Below are 14,953 nucleotides of genomic sequence, written 5' to 3' on the forward strand. Positions count from 1 at the left end.
TGCCACACTGGGTATATATATTCTCAGCTCTTCTAAGTTACCCCCAATCATCCATTGCGTTAATTTTCCTCTGTGTATTTTTCTTGTACGTGTTTCTATTTTTCAACCTGTGCCACCTCTCAGGATAAATCATTGTGTATATTTTACCAACTTAATCCAAAAAAGATGCTATCTGTCAAGAAAACAATGTAATTTCATGAGTGTTTATTATTTGTCTGATATGCTAAATATTACTCTTTTGCTTTCTTCAAAAGGTGAAATATATTGCTAAAGGATGAGAGAAGGAAACTCAGACATTTTCATCACATCTCATGGGCAACTTCTATATTGAGATGGAAGTATAAAATGCACTCTTTGTCTGAATCTGTAACATGAATGAAACTCCACTCTACACAGGTACATCTAGTGTAGGTCCTGGCCAGTTTTGTACTCTGGTGTGTAGTTCCCTTGCAGGGGACATGTCATTCACCACAACGCCCCAGTACCCAGAACTGTCTGGCACATAGTAAACACTATATAGACATTTTTAATGGGGAAAAAAGTCTTCTCTCTGGCTCTTCAGAAATGGCTAGATTACAGCAAGTATGTATGGACCAAAGACATGGTGCATTTAAAAAGACAGCATATGGTTATAATAGAAACCACAAGAATTCCTGCTCAGCAGAGCAACCATAAGACCTACAGCAGAGCTCCTAAAAAGATGAAAGATTTTACAACCAAGATTAAGGAATTTACAACATATCACCAATGGGAATGTAAGTGGACTTAAAATTCCTCGAATGATAACCGTATTTATTCTCCACCTGCTTCTACTCTAGGTATGCTGCACAGACTGTCTTATTCATCCTCATAATAACCCTATGTGATAAGCACTGGCCTCATTTTACAACTGAGGAAACTGAGGCCAGGAAAAGTTAAAGAATCTGCCTAGTTAGTAACAAAGCTAGGTTTCCAGCCTAGACGATGTAGTTCCCTAGTAAGCTGTAGGCTTAGCGAGTAAACTATACTCTCTACACATGCACACAGACACTGGAAAGTTGAGAGCTGGCATAGGTAACTTCAACTAGCCACTCCTGAATCTAGATACTACAGTAGGAACTGGGATGTACTTTTTAAAAAAAATATCTGCATAAACAAACCATTCTAAATAGTCTCCCTGGACCGTCAGGCAAGAACATCTCGGTCAAGGAGAAGGGATTGGGTGTCTAAGGGCAACAGCATCATATGAACTCCTATTTTGTCTGAATAACACACCACTTAAAAAAAAAAAAAAACAGAAAACAAAAAACCTGAGTCTCCTTTCTTGGTGCAAATTTTTTCCGATGAGATGAACAACGACAGCCCTTTTGCAGATGAAGAAACAAAAGCACAGATTGTAAAAGTGCCAGAGGCAGGACTCAAGAACCTGTCTGGTGCCAAAGCCCATGATCTGTCTACTGGCCACTGCTTCCCTACGATCTCCGGGCACTGGGGAGAACACAAAGGGACAAGGACACCACTCCCACCCTCCAAGAACTAGAGTCTATTGGTGCAGTCTGGGTTGCTTACAAAAGCAGAGTACAGTGGAAGACCAGAGCGGCATCCTTATGCTCCCTGCATGCTCCATGCAGGTTTGCGCCCCACTCTTTTTTATCAGTATTACTTTAAGGCAACCTGCTGAGTGAGAGAAAATATCTGCAAATCATGTATCTGATAAGGGGCTAATATCCAAAATATATAAAGAACCCATACAACTGAACAGAACAATAAAAACAATGGGCAGAGGATCTGAATAGACATTTTTCCAAAGAAGACATAAAAATGGCCAGTAGGTACATGAAAAGGTGCTCAACATCACCGATCATTAGGGCAATTCAAATCAAAACCACATGAGCTATTACATCATACATGTGAGAATGGCTATTATCAGGAAGACAAGAAGTAACAAGTGTTGGTGAGGATATGGAGAAAAGGGAACCCTTGTGCACTGTTGGTGGGAAGGTAAATGGCTGTAGCCACTATGGAAAACAGTGTGGAGGTGCCTTTAAAAATTAAAATTAGAACTATAAGATGATGAAGCAAATCTACTTCTGGGTGTTTGTCCAAAGAAAATGAAAACACTAATTAAAAAAATAGATGCACTCTCATGTTTATTGAAGCATTATTTACAATAACCAAGATATGGAAGCAACCAAAGTGTCCGTTGGTGGAGGAGTGGATATATATGGATGTCCATATAGATCATTAATGTATGATACATATATCTCACATTTTCTATATCTCTCTATATTACATATAATACTTATATAAATACATATATAGAGAGAGATCATGTACTATATATAGGAGATATACTGATATAGGTAGGTAGGTAGATACATAGATAGATAACCACAGTGGAATATTATTCAGCCAGAAAGAAAAATAAATCTTGCCATTTGCAACAAATGGATGGACATTAAGACATTATGCTAAGTGAAATAAGTCAGAGAAGGACAAACACCATATGATCCCATTTATATATGGATTCTAAAACAAAATCAAAGTCATAGGCACGGAATAGATTGGTGGTTACCAGAGGCAGGGTTTGGAGAGTGGGCAAAATTGGTGAAAGTGGTCAGAAGGTACAAAATTCCAGTTGTAAAATAATTAAGTCGGGGTACCTGGTGGCTCGGGTGGTTGAGTGTCTGCCTTCTGCTCAGGGCATGATCACGGGGTCCTGGGATCGGGTCCCACGTCGGGCTCCCTGCATGGAGCCTGCTTCTCCCTCTGCCTGTGTCTCTGCCTCTCTCTCTCTCTCTGTCTTTCATGAATAAATAAATAAAATTTTAAAAAATAAACAAGTCATGGGGATGTAATGGACAGCATGGTGACTATAGCTAATAATACTATATTGCATATTTGTAAGTTGCTAAGAGAGTGAATCTCAAAAGTTCTCATCACAAGAAAAACGTTCTTGGTGGAGGTCAACCAGACATTGTGGTGATCTATTCACAACGCATACAAATACCAAATCATTGTCCTGAAAAGGTGAGCTGTTGGGAAGGAGCCAGACAAAAGTAAATGAATTGGGATTTTATGTTGTGGTTTGTCTAATAACCTTTTCTGGAATGAAACAACAAAGAGAAAATCCTGTGCAAAGAAAAAAAAAAAAAGGAAAACCCAATGCCACGATGCTAACATTTCTAACCAATTCAAATTTGTGACCCCGCCCCCCATAAGTGTATTCCATCCTATAAGAAAATTCAGAGCACTGTTTCTAGATTTTTCCATTGCTCTTCTTAGACCACATGTTTAGAACCAAACATAGTAAGAAGTCAGTTTAAAAGTTCAGAATTTGCTGTGCGGAGGTCCCCAGGTCGCAGCCTCTGCTCCTGTCTCGGAGCCCCTGGTATAACAAACTCCGGGCCCAAGGCAGTGTCGTCCTAGAGAACACAAGGGGAAGGTTGGTAAAGTCTTCATTTTCGTTGAAGGCAGAATTAATTCGCTAATACACCGCTGCGAGAACATGAATAAAACATCTAGGCTGGCAACAAAACCCTGGAGTGGAAATCTTTTCCGGCAGGAAGCAGCAAGCAGCCGTCGGGGAGTAGAGGATAAATCGGGTCCAGAAACATGCAGAAAGCGCTGACGTGGGACAGCCCCGAGGCATCGCCCCAGACTAAGCTCCCGAGTGCCCCTTTCCAGGTGTGTCTACAGCCAGGTTGGCCCCTCCTACTACCCAGGTGGCCCCCACTCCTCACCCACCTAACAGGTGCTGCTGCAGGAGGAGCCCTGCTTCTGGCCGCCCGCTCTGCGCTGGGAAAGCTCGCCCTGTCTTCCCTCCGCTGGCCTTTCCTCTGGAATTCCCCCGTCACCCCTCTTCTCTCCCACCCAAACCTTGTGTCTCCCCAGGAGCCCGTGTTTCCATGAGATTTTCCTTTAGAAGTTAGAGCAGGTTCCAGGGCTGCCGGCAGCAAGGGCACCGCCTGGGGGGCTCGGGACCATCGGCGTGTGATGCGCTCACAGGTCCCGAGGCCAGAAGTCTGACACCCAAGGGTTGGCGGAGTCAGCTGGTTCCTGCCGGGGGCTCTGAGGAAGAAGCTGCACCACACCTCTCTCCTAGATTCATCTGGATTCTGCGGATTGTCTTGGTCGTCCTTGGCTTGCAGACACATCCCTCCAAATCTGTCTCCATGCTCCCATAGCTTGCTTGCTTTTCTTTTTTTCTTTCAGGGGTCATGTGTTGGTGAGTCTTAATCCAACTCTTTTTTTCTTTTTTAAGACTTTATTTATTTGAGATAGAGCATGTGTGCGGGCACAAGAGGGAGCACGAGCAGGGGAGGAGGGCAGAAGGAGAGGGAGAAGCAGACTCCCTGCTGAGCAAAGAGCCTCATGCAGGCGGGGCTTGATCCCAGGACCCTGGGATCATGACCTGAGCCTAAGGCAGATGCTTAACCAACCGAGCCACCCAGGCGCCCTGCTCCTGTGGCCTTCTTCCCTACGCCCCTCTGTGTTTTCACAAGACCTTCTTATGAGGTTACCAGTCTTTGGATTTAAGGCCCTAGACCAATATGACCTCGTCTCAACTAATGACATCTGCAAAGGCAGTATTTGCAAATAACGTCCCATTCTGAGGTTCCAGGTGGGCATGAATTTGGGAGAGGGAGGGGACACTATGCAATCAGCACAGGAGTAAACCCCACATTGGTCATTTCCCGTGTGTATGAATCCCTACATATGCACCATCCACATTTATCTGTATGCTCCGTCCCACTGTCTGACTACTGCGCATGCATGTCCCAAGTCCCAAATCTGTTCTAAGCCCTTGGGAATGAAAACAGTTGTAAAGGCTTCCATTATTCAAACAATGGTAGACAAAGAGTCTTCCCTTGATGGATATTGTTGATTGATAGAGACCAGCACCCTACGTTGTAATTTAAATCTGATCTGTGAGATAGAAGTGCTTTAGCCAGAGCTTATCAAGAACTCTGGGCCTGCAGTTTGAATTCATTTCTTTTCCAGTTTAATTTGGCTGTGTGTCCCTCCCACCATATTTAAACTCTGTTGCCTTCGTAAGAGTCTTTGTTTAACCGTAGAAATAATAATGCCTTTCTAAAGCTTCACAAACAGGGTCAGAAGGTGCGGCATTCCTTTGTCACAGAGGTCATCCTTTAAACAGGATAAAGTAGTTCTACAAATGTCACAGCCAAGATAGCACCTGCCAATACCTGTCAGGGCTGAGACACCTAAGCTGGGTTTGTAAACATCGTAATCAACCTGTCTGAGCCTCTACCCCAAACCTACCCATTGGCCAAGTTATGATTAAGTTTAACTAATTGTAGAGCAGTGGTTCTTAAGTGGGGTGAGATCGGATCCCAAGGAGACATTTCACAACGTCTGGAGACACTTTGGGTTGTCAAGCTGGGCGAGAGACACTACTGGCCTCTAATGGGTAGAGGCCAGTGAGGCTGCTAAACATCCTGTGAATCACAGGACAGCCCCTTTCATGGCAAAGAATTGTATGGCCAAGATGTTGAGAAATCCTACTGCAGATCATTCTGCATCTGATTTTCCAGTCTCGCCTTTTGACATGTGTCTACTTAATTGGAATATGGCACAGGAACTTGTCAAGGAAAAGGAGTACATCTCAACGTTTGCTGTTGTTGTTGTTATTGTCACGTCCCCTATCCCACAAGCCTTTTTAGGCATTCCTTTCAAATTGCCCCCCTCACCATGAAATTTTAGTATCGGTAGATATTCCATCTTTCTGCTTATGTCCTATGTGTGTACCTGTGCTTTGTACACTCTGGAGAAATACTGCAGCCATAGTCGCTAAAGAACGAATACATATTTTAGCAGAGAATTAACTCAATTTTTAGGTAAGATTATTAACAGCTTTAAAAAAAGTTAAAGTAGGGATGCCTGGGTGGCTCAGCGATTAAGCATCTGCCTTCAGCTCAGGGCGTGACCCCGGGGTCCTGGGATCGAGTCCCGCATCGGGCTCCCTGCATGGAGCCTGCTCCTCCCTCTGCCTGTGTCTCTGCCTCTCTCTGTGTCTCTTGTGAATAAATAAATAAAATCTTTTTAAAAATTTAAAAAGTAAAGTAAAATACACAAAACATGAAATTTATCTTTTTAACCACTTCAAGTGCTTGGCTCAGCGATCGTAAGCACAGTCACACTGGTGTGCGGCATCTCCACCATCCACCTCCAGAGTCCTTCTCATTGTCTCAAACAGGAACCTGCATTCATTAAAAAAAAAAAAAAAATCAGTCCCCCTCCACCACCACCCCAGCCCCTGGAAACCTCCATTCTATTTTCCATCTTTATTAATTTGACTATGCTAAGTACCTCACATCATTGGAAGAATCCTACGGTATTTGTCTTTCTGTGCCTGGCTTATGTCACTTAGCATCATGTCCTCAAGGTTCATCCATGTTGTAGCAGGTGTCAGAATTCCTTTCCTTTTTAAGGCTGAACAATATCCCATTGTGCGTATAGACCACATTGTGTTTATCTGTTCATCTGTCAGAAGACGCTTGGGTTGTTTCCACTTTTTGGCTATTGCGAGTAATACTGCTATGAACATGGGTGTCTAAATATCTGTTCAAGATCTTGCATTCAGTTCTCTTGGATAGATACCCAGGAGTGTGATGCTGGATGTTTCATTTTTAATTTTTTGGAGGAACTGCCATGCTGGTTTTTTTTTTTTCCTTGTGAGAGAGAGCGAGCGAGAGAGCGAGAGCATGCACATGAGAGTGGTGGGTGGCAGAGGGAGAGAGAGGATCTTAAGCAGGCTGCATGCTCAACACAGAGTCCGATTCTGGGCTCAGTCCCATGACCCCGAGATCATGATCTAAGCCAGAATGAAGAGTCAGACACTTAACCAACTGAGCCCCCAGTTTTATGTCATAGCTACACCATTTTACATCCCTTCCAAGTGCGCCAGGGTTCCAATTTCTCTGGACCCTTGCCAAAACTTATTATTTTCAGTTTCTTGTATAGTAGCCATCATGATGGGCTTGAGGTGGTTTCTCAATGTGGTTTTGATTTGCATATCCCTAATGATTAGGGATATTGAACATCTTTTCGTGTGTTTACTGGCTGTGTATATATCTTCTTTGAAGAGATGTCTATTCAAGTTCATTGCTCATTTTTTTTGAAGTTTTTATTTAAATCCAAGTATAGATAACATAAAGTGTAATCTTAGTTTCAGGTGTACAATATAGTGATTCCACACTTCCATACATCACCCAGTGGTCATCAGGGTACGTGCCCTCCTTAATCCCCATCAGCTATTTCACCCTTTCCCCCACCCACCCACCCCTCCAGTAACCATCAGTTTGTTCCCTATAGTTAAGTGCCTGTTTCTTGATTTGTCTCTCTCTCACTCAGTCTCTCTCTCTTTTTCCCCTTTGCTTCATTGCTCACTTTTTAGTTGTGCTGGCTATTGAGTTGCAAGAGTTGTTATGTTCTGAATATAAACTTATCAGATATATGATTTGCAGATATTTTTTCCCATTCTTGGGTTCTTTTGACTCTGTTGATTGTATCTTTTAATGTATAGAAGTTTTAAATTTTGATGTAGTCCAATTTGTCTATTTTTACTTTTCTTTTTTCTTTTTCTTTTTCTTTTTTTTTTTTTTTTTTTTTTTTGCCTGTCTGTGCTTTAGGTGTTCTATCCAAGAAATCACTGCCAAATCCAATGTCATGGAGGTTTCCCTCTCTGTTTTCTTTTTTTTTTAAGATTTTATTTATTTACTCATGAGACACACACACACACACACACACACACACATACACACACACAGGCAGAGACAGGCAGAGGGAGAAGCAGGCTCCAGGCAGGGAGCCCCACACAGGACTCGATCCCAGGTCCCCAGGATCACTCCCTGGACCAAAGGCAGCACTAAACCACTGAGCCACCCAGGCTACCCCACCCCCTCTGTTTTCTTCTAAGACTTTCATCATTTTAGCTCTTACATTTCGATCTTTGATCCATCTTGAGTTAATTTTCATATATGGTGTAAGGAAAAGATTCAACTTTTTCTTTTTTTCCTTTCTTTCTTTCTTTCTTTCTTTTTTTTACATGTGGATAACTAGTTTTTCCAGCACCATTTGTTGAAAAGACTATCTTTTCCTATTGAATGGTCTTGGCACCCTTGTTGAAAATCATTTGATCATATATGCAGTGTGTGTGTGGGGGGGGTGTATTTCTGGGCATATAAACAGCTTTTAAATATAAATTCAGCTCCCATTTCTTTTTCAAATATGTGTTTCAGCCTTGGAAAAGTTTTAGGTGTTGTTTTGTGTTTAAGAATGTATGGCCAGGAATTTTTAAATGTTTTATAGTTAAGATGTTGTATCCCACAAGAACCAATTTTTGCCCTTGATGAGAATGCATGATTCAAATCAATAACATCCTGATCATGGGAGAAAAAGTTCACTAGTAGAAAGGTTAAAGCTTTGCTTCCTCATACTATGATTACCTAATCTAAACATGTCAACAAACTTGGGATGCATTTGGACTAGAGAGGCACCTGTTTCTAGATGTATCTTATGATACAAGGCATAAAGATAGCAATATGGAAAGCTTAAGATTAATCATACTCTTTTTTTGAGTATTCTACTCTGAGAACAAATGTCAAAAAAAATTTGCCAGCAAGACTGAAGCCTCATTAACGTCCTCTTATGCCAGTCAGTTTATGTCTACTTCCAGAGAGACAGACGAAAGAGTGAGGAAACGGCATGGCCGAGGCAATGTTTTTCAAACTTTCTCTTCTGATATGATTAAAATTAGCAATAGATACTCCTATGAGCTGTTTCTTACTTACCCAGGTGGTATCATAAACCACAACACTCAACCACTTTTTTTTTAAGATTTATTTATTTATTTATGATAGACACAGAGCGAGAGAGAGAGAGAGAGAGAGGCAGACACAGGAGGAGAGAGAAGCAGGCTCCATGCAGGGAGCCCGACGTGGGACTCGATCGATCCCTGGACTCCAGGATCACGCCCTGGGCCAAAGGCAGGTGCTTAACCACCGAGCCACCCAGGGATCCCCTCAACCACTTTTTATAGTTGAGTGCGATGGAAGATTATGACAATAGATACAGGCGAGCAAACAAATATTTTAGCAGGCAATAAACTAATATTTTATGCAAGATGATAAATGGCTCCTAAATGTAAATATAACTCCTAGGTTTCTTTTAAAAAATATTTGTTTTAGCCTCTGAAATTATCTTAGTGTTTTGTCTTTAAGAATTTGAGGTTAAGAATTTTAAGAATCTGTATGACTTTAATTATGATGTCTAGTATTTCTGGATCTGATTTTTTTTTTTTTTTTTTTCAGAAAGAGAGCATGCATGTGAGTGGGGGATCAAGGGGGAGGAGCAGAGGGAGAGGGAGAGAGAGAATCCCACGCAACCTCCATGCCCAGTGCCAAGCCCAATGTGACGCTTGATCTCACTATCCTGAGATCCTAACTCAAGTGGAAATCAAGAGTACGGTGCCTAAATGACTGAGCCACCCAGGTACCTCTGGGTCTGATTTTTATGTATATAAAATTAAGGAGCTAGATCAAACCCCTAAGATCCTTAATGATCCTAAAATCTATTGTTCTAATTGTATTTATGTAAACTTCTGGCAAGTTTCATAATAAAAAACTGAACCATAGTATTTGACAATGGGAGGTATTTTGAGTTAAAAAAAAAAGTATAGTTCAGATATCCCTTAGTTCGTAAGAAACACTCTAACAAAATTAATTTTATAAACCTTCAATTTTTAAACTTTATGCATTTTTAACAACAATTTATGTAAAGATAATTTGCAATTCACCTTTTGTTACAGGTGACATATGCGGAGAAATACAAAACAGGGAGACCAAAATATTGTATAACTTAAGAACTCATGTTGTATCTTCTTGAAATGTTGCTTTGGAATTTGGACATTTACAGTTAAATAGGATAGGGATTTTCTTTCAGGGACCAAAAAAAAAAAAAAAAAAAAACACCTCATTACTTGATAGCATATATATGGAAACATAAAAAATACAAATATGAATATGTTAGATAAAACATGTCACATAAAACAGATGTAATACAGCCTTTAATATGAAATGGGCAAATATATTTATATAAATTGTATGATGTATTATATTTATACAAAAGTCACTTTGCAAATAACAGACTGTCACTCAGATATCTTTTTAATGTAATTGTCTTTTTAATTTACATATAATTGACACATAACATTGTATTCACTTAGAAGTACAAGGTAACATAATATCTCTTTTGGTTAAAAGAAGTTATTACAAACTCTCCCCGAGTTGGAAGATTACTCAACGATAGAATAGGAGTTGACTTGAAAATAGCAAGAAAAACAATTTTCTTTAAATCTGCAATGTCAAGGTGCCTGGGTGGCTCATTGGTTAAGGATCTGCCTTCAGCTCAGGTCATGATTCCAGAGTCCCAGGATTGAGCCCCACGTTGGGCTTCCCATTCAGTGGGGAGTCCACTTCTCCCTCTGACCCTCCTCGCTCTCATGCTCTCTTATCCTCTCTCAAATAAATAAGTAAAATTTAAAAAATAAATCAGTAATGTCCAATTTTAAAGTAGTTTTAATTCTAAAAGCATAATTATAAGAATGGAATGTAAAACATTAATAAATATAATGTTGTATTAATCTTTTCTGCTTCACTGAATTTTTTTCTGCCAAAATTTCCAAGCAAATTCTATAAAGGGAATGTCATTAATGTATTCATTTATTTATTTTTATTCAACCTCATTTTTAAAAAAATACAGGAGAGTGACTCTTGCACATACAGTTAAAAATAGGCAAAGAAAATGAAGTGGAAGAAAAAAAGAGATGAGTATAACAGAAGTTTCTGTAAAAGTACCTCAACAACCTCCTTATGGTTTAAACATACTGCATCTCCTACACCTGACTTAAACAGATATGTAAATATAAATACATATATTCATAGATATATATCTCCTTACAGTGTGAGCCAACAGGCAGGAAATCCAGAAAAGCCCATGATTGATTAAATCTGACAGCAGTCTGCTGAGGAATTTCTTCTTTGAGACTTCATGTTGTAGAGACCAGTCTTCAAATATGTAGAGAGCAGTCTTTTTCTATTCAGGCCATCAACTGATTGGATGCGGCCCACCCATTCATTAAAGCCACCTATTCCATAAGACCCTCCCTTATGGAAGGCAATCTGCTTTAGTCAAAGTTTACCAGTTTAAATGTTAATCTCATCAGAAACACCGTCCAAGCTGATACAGACAATTACCCATCACAAAGATACAGTAATACTATAGAAAATAATCTGATCTTAACAAAACTAATATTCATGGAAATGTAGCTTTGGTACTTAAGTATTTTATTGTAATATTAATTAGATAGAAGGTTCAGATAGAATTCTTTTTTTCTGTCCGCGATTTCTGCTTTAGAGACCAGGCTTATGGGTAAACTTGGATTTTCACAAATGTACAGTATTTCTCCTTAAAGGGTAGCACTAAATGCTACTGAGTCTTCTGCACTTGGTTGCACTTTTCCTACACATGTGAACTTCTGAGTGAAGATATTCCTATGAAAAGGAAAAAAAAACATATTAAAGCAAAGAAAAGACAAGCTCAATCACGTTTATAGCCCTTTTTATTTCCATGTCTTTAACTGTAGATTAATGCGTGGCATTTAGGCAAGTCTTGACGTGAAGTCTGGGAATTGCTGTCACTGCTTCAGTACTATTTTATAACAGATATCATTTAGTTTTAATATAAACATCTTTGAAGAATGTTATCAGCCAATAGAAAGAAATGTATTTCTTTCTACTAAAGCACCTCCAAATTCCTAGAGGAAAATATATTTTTGTTCCAACATACACATGTGCACACACACACACAGTATGTACTGGGGAAAATGTTATGTGAGATTAAATCTAAAAGCAAAAAAATAATACAAATACAACATCGGGGCACCTGGCTGGCTCAGTTGGTGGCGTGAGCAACTCTTCATCTCGGGGTTGAGTTTGAGCCCCACGTTGAGTGTAGAGATTACATAAAAATAAAATCTTTTAAAAAGATACAAATATGACATCAAGTGTAAAATGATTTTCTCACAATACCATTCTCCCGAGAGTTCTGTAGGAATAGAACCTGCTGTACCTTACCCTCATATTTGTCCTTTGGCCTTGCATTTTTAAATAATCTTTTCTTTTTTATGTATTTATTTAGATTTATTTATTTATTTATTTATTTATTTATTTCTTCATGAGAGACACAGAGAGAGAGAGAGAGGCAGAGACACAGGCAGACAGAGAAGCAGGCTCCCTGCGGGGAGCCCGACGTGGGACTCGATTCCAGGACCCTGGGGTTACACCCTGAGCCACCCAGGCACCCCTCACCTCGCATTCTTTATCTGTTTCCACTTCATGGTTCACGTTGGGATTCAGGGATCCCGAGTGACTATATTGCTGTGTATCACAAAGCTGACCAGGAGTCAAGGCGAGCTCAGTTAGTGGGGCTTCATCCATCCACTCGGCACAGATTTATGGGGCATCAGGCAAGCTTTGGGAGGTTGAGGGCGGGCAGGACACAGGATGGCCCTGCTTCCCGGCTATCCAGCTGGAAAGTCGCCACGTGAACTTGCCTTTCAGCTTCTCTCCCTTCCTCCCGGTGACTCACCCTTGCCCATGTACTGACTTTCTCCCAAGGTCCCCTCCCCGGGAAAGCCCCTTCCCCAGGTGTCCCCGGTCATTCACATTTGCTCCTCACCTGCCTCTCATGAGCCCCTCCCTTGTCATCCCTCTTCCCCCCAGGGGAGAAATCCCTCCTTCGCTGAGACTCCCAGACCTCGGGATCCTTCCTGGAGCTCCTTGGCCTCTTTTATTGCATTTCAAACTTTCTGCCTTATAATTCTCATTACTTGTACCCACATCTGACCTCTCTCACTAGACTGTTGAGGACAGGGTCCGAGGCTGCTTGTTTCTGTGATCACAGCTGTCACAGCGCCCTGCTCACAGTAGATGCAGCTTACAGGAGGAATACATTAATGAATCAGGGATTTGTTGGGGCAAGCCACTTACCTCATTTAGTCTGATCTGCAAAGTGAGTTGGGGTGTGAATCTTTGCAATGACAACTTTTGGTCCTGTTTTCCCATAAATACTTAATGAAGGCTCTTATTAACCACACGTCACTCCTATGTAGAAGTCTGGATCCGTAACCTTGAGCTGAAAGGTTGCAGAGTCAGCTTTCCTGGCCCTTGGTGCCTGCCCTCTCCAGACCCTGCTGACCTTCAGGAAGACACTAATGAAGTGGCCCAGACAGTCATCTTCCTCATGTATGGAAACCCATCTGTCCTGGTTCCCTTCCTGCCCATCCCAAACTCCCCCCTTCTCTGAGGCTGTGCTGATGACTGTGCTCACAGATCTGCTCCCACTTCCCTGTGCCGCTGTAGCTCCTTACACAGCCAGACATATCGAGTTACAGTTCACACCTTTCCTCAATATGGCTTTATTTCCAGACTCTGAATTCTAGTCTATCGATTTTTATCTGTCCTTCTGCCAGTACCACACTTTTGACTGCTGCAGCTTTCTAGCAAGCTTTGAAATCAAGAAGTATGAGCCTATTTTTTTTAAAGGTTGTTACGTGTTTATTTGAATATCCTATTATGCAGACAGCATGAGTCACAAATTTAAAACTTTGAAGCCTGGGAATTATCAAGAAAGGACATTATCAAGAAAGTACAAGGCAACTCAGACAACAGGAGAAAATACTTGCAAATCATATATCTGCTAAGAGTCCAGTATTCAAAATATATAAAGAACAACTTAACACTAAAAAGAAAAATAACCATTTTTTTTAAAGGGCAGAGGATTTGAATAGGGTTTTCTCCAAACAGGATATACAAATGGCCAATAAGCACATGAAAAGGTGTTCTACATCGTTACTCATAGAGAAATGCAAATCAAAGTGATGGCAAGATACCACTTCATACCCACCGCAATGGCTTTCATCAGAAAGGCAGACAAAAGACAAATATCACCAAAGAATGATTAGAACACCTGGAACCTTCATACATTGCTGGTAGGAATATAAAATGGTGCAGCAGCTTTGAAAAACAGGTTGGCTGTTCCTCCAGAAGTTAAATGTACAGTTGCCATAGGACCAGCAATTTCACTCCTAGATATAGATCCAAGAGTATTGAAAGCACATGACCTCACAAAAATGTCCATTTGAATACTCAGTACAGCAGTATTTATAATATCCCAAAGTGCAAACAACCCATCGACTGATGAATGGATAAACAAAATGTGCTTTATCCATACAATGGAATACTATTCAGCCATATAACAGGACAAGGCCCTGCTTTGTCAAGAATGCTTCATGCTTCAGTATGAATAACGCTTCAACAAGCCTGAATCTTGAAAACATCATGCTAGGTGCAAAAAGCCAGACACAAAGACCACACATTATACAACTTCATTTATGATAACTATCCAGAATAGGTGAATCAAACCCATAGGGCAGAAAGCTGGTTAGTGGTTGCCAGAGGGGAGGGAAATGGGTGTAAGGTTTCCTTTTGTGGTGATGAAAATGGTCTGGAATTCTATAGTTGGTGACAGTTGCACAACTTTGTAAATACACTAAAAATCATTGAATTGTATACTTCAAAAAAGTGAATTTTACAGTGTGTGGATTACACATTGATTTTTAAAGTTGCAAATACAATCAAATCTCTATCCTGAAACTATATACTTCGAGCATAATGTACAATGAAATGAGCAGTAGGTCTACTCCAAAATATCCTCACTGTGAGGGCAAGTGTCACATAGGAGTCCAAAAAAGAAAGCTAAGTGAATGTATTCCTTTGGTCTGAGAGGTGACTTCTGGTGCCCGTCAAAATGACAAACCAGCACAGGTTGTGGTTTCTTTCATCCCAAAACCAACCTTGGAGAAACTAAAAAAAAAAAAAAAAATACAGAA

The sequence above is a fragment of the Canis lupus genome, chromosome 2, assembly GCF_011100685.1.
Source record: "Canis lupus familiaris isolate Mischka breed German Shepherd chromosome 2, alternate assembly UU_Cfam_GSD_1.0, whole genome shotgun sequence".
NCBI lineage: Eukaryota > Metazoa > Chordata > Mammalia > Carnivora > Canidae > Canis > Canis lupus.